The sequence below is a fragment of the Athene cunicularia genome, assembly GCF_003259725.1.
Source record: "Athene cunicularia isolate RWA chromosome 14 unlocalized genomic scaffold, athCun1 chr14_part2, whole genome shotgun sequence".
Lineage (NCBI taxonomy): Eukaryota > Metazoa > Chordata > Aves > Strigiformes > Strigidae > Athene > Athene cunicularia.
In genome coordinates, this window is record NW_020799119.1 from 941110 (window position 1) to 944055 (window position 2946).

The 2946-nt window shown below is 53.7% G+C and overlaps 1 long non-coding RNA gene across 1 annotated transcript in view; it reads right to left on the reverse strand.

The window, feature by feature from the left end:
* Positions 1–2946, reverse strand: part of LOC113485929 — an 84524-nt gene that overhangs the window by 1910 nt on the left and 79668 nt on the right. Inside the window, exon 4 of the long non-coding RNA XR_003399497.1 lies at positions 2192–2424. This is a non-coding gene — a long non-coding RNA (uncharacterized LOC113485929). The remainder of the gene's footprint in view (positions 1–2191; positions 2425–2946) is intronic.

Genomic DNA, 2946 nt, shown 5'->3' on the forward strand with positions numbered 1-2946 from the left:
CCAGCTGGGCTGTCAGGGGCGAGGGGGGACCCCGTTAGGGAAAAGCCCCCCAGCACCGCCCCGCTCAGCAAGGGGCTGCGGGGATCAGCTCGGCTGGGCAGGGACAGGGAAACGCTCCGAGGGAAAGGGGTGCTGAGTGGGAGCAGGAGGCATCTGGCGATGCCGTTCAGGATCAAGCCGCCTGTGAGACCCTGCGAGCTGCCTGCAGGCACCCAGGGGGAAATGCAGAAGCCCCAGCCCGCCCAGCGAGCCCCACCAGGACGGGGTGTCCCTCCCCACCCCACGCACGGCGCATCCCCAGAGCCCGCAGCAGCGCAGCGCCCAGCGCCGACACAGGCTTCATCCCGGCACGAGGGACCTCAGCTGGCGGCCGCCCGCCGCCCCTCCCCGCTGCACCCAGGAGCCTGACGGGGCGTGAAGGATGGGTGGTGGATGGATGGTGCATCTGCTCCCGTCTCATTACAGTAACGGAGGCGGCCAGGGCGTCAGGCTTTTACCGGCTGAGCTGTTCGGTGAATTACGGCAAGGTTCTGCATTGTGGTAATACGATTTTTTCAATATATTCTGTTTGGATTGGCAGGTTGGTCTCACTCTTTCTCAACTGACTGATAAAGCACTAGACAGGGGATTAGTCCTCTTGGAAGCTAAAGAAAGAGGTAATATGGGTTGTTTATAGCCTGCAGGGGTAGAATCAAAATGTACAATACTGAGAGAGTCAAACTTTTACAGCGTACGGCACAGCTATAACTCAGAGCAAGTATCAAGCATTACAGTCCTGTGAAACGCATTCCCGTGACAAAAGACTGGAAAGGCAGAAAGAATGAGAGGAATTAATCTGTTCTTGGGACAAATATTGTAATGAAGACAGGAAATGCCAGGAAAATTAACCCTTGCCTGGGCTGGTTTTAGCATCGGACTGTCTGGCCCCGCAGTCTCAGCTCTGCACCTCGGGCAGTGCTGGAAACGACCCAGACACTGGAGACGCTCTGGTTACGCATAGGGGCAGCCCCAGTCTGACCTTGGCTTTTCTGCACTAAAGGAATAACAGCTTTCTCTCAACTGGGTTTTGCTGGATTTTCATAGCTATTAAATCTAATTGCTGAGATGGAGTTATAAAATTATAATTTTAACCATCCAATTTAGATGGAGTAACCAGTCGTCTATTTCTGTGATTATCCCTGATTATTAAATGAACAGCTGCCTCCAAATATGTTTGCAACAAACTAATTCAATGAGTGCATGTGCCTGAATATTCATGGCCCAGATTTGCGGCATAGACTTTTAAGACTTTTTCGCTGTGGCTTTAAAAGTTAATTTATCCTGGCAATTTAAATAAACACACTTCCATCAGCTTCGGTTAGTGCTCCAGACTTCAACACTAAGTTTGGCAGCAAGCGAAGGTGTCCCAGCCCCTGCGTCCACATCTGCCCGCAGCAGAGCCCTTCCAGTGCAGACAGACACTGTGTCTGTGCCGGTTCCAGACCCCTCCCGTGCCTTGTTTGCGGGTCTGACAACCCTTCTCTGCGCAGCACTAACGACATGTGACACTGCACAGTCTGTTTGTTTTAGCTTTTACACTAAATTTTGCAACCACGCCAAGCAGCCAGGAAATAACCTGCCCTCCCCAAGCGCTGAAATATGGGTAGGGCTGGCCGGCGCGGAAGCCAGCGGGCAGCTCCCCCGGCCTGCCTGGCCGCTGTGGAGCGCGGAACGCCTCACAGGCAGCTCCGCACTCATCCCTTCATCAGGAATTCCATTTCCTCCCTGCGAAGGAGGAGCCCCACTCGCTGCCAGGCAGGGTAACGGCGGAGGGGTGGGTGTGTGGGGCACCCACAGAGCACCCTGCGCTGGGGTCTGTCGCTCTGCACGGAGCAAGTGCCACTCTCCCCAGCGTGGTCTACAAGAACATTAAATATATTTCTTGTACTTAAATTTCTGCGTACTCCTCTGAGCTGCACTTCTACTGACTGGTAGAACATTTTAATAATATTCACAGCACGGTACAGATAATTTTAAAAAAATGTATTACCCTGTAACACAACCAAGTGCCCAAGAATTGATATTTCGCCCGATGCTGCTCACATCATGATGCGCTGGGGTTTACCCTGGGGTCTCCCAGCCTCTGTGGCAGCCTCTGGAGCCTGACAGAAACCTCCTGCACTTGGGAATGTGCTGGGATTTACATACTTACTGGAGAGAAACAGCTGCTGCTCAGGAAGGATGCACAGCTCCCAGGATGCACTTCCGAGGCGCCTGTTAGGCAGAGGCTGGCAGCGCGACGCCCGGGCTCTCGGGGTGATCCCTCCTACAGCTGCTCAGCTGGAACCCACGAGCACCAGCTCGGAACGCCGAGCCTGCTCTGGGGCAGTGACTTGTGCAACCTCTGACTGCAACATCTTCCTCACATCCTCATGGACACGTCCCCTGGCAAGCAATCACAATAAAATAAAAAAAAAAGTAGTCTTTTAAAAGCTTTTTATTAAAGATCCAAGAAAAAAAGAGAAGATAATAATCTGTGAAAGTATTTGAAATGTAAAGTAGGGCTTTCATTTTAACAGCACCCCTGATTCCTTTTGTCTCTTTCTGCACAGAGGTTTCATAAGAATATACACAGTTTGACAGACTTTCAGATGATATTAAAGAAGGCAACATCTGATTGTGGGGGAAAAGAAACAGTTTAAGTGAGGCAGGTTAGAGCTGCGGGGTCCAACCCGCTGCTTCGCGGAACCAGCCAGCCCGATGCTGGCAGAAGGAAATGACCAGGGTGCTGGTGTCGCGCGGTAACTGCAACCTGGGCCCGAGAGCGGGGAGCCCCCACGCAGCCCCGCGCGGGTGGGCGCGGGCCAGCACGTGCCTTCTGCTGCTCGCCCCTCGCTCGCAGAAAGGCGCCCGGGCTCGCGGGCAGCAGGGTGGGACGGAGCGGAGGCAGGACGGCGGCTGTGCGGG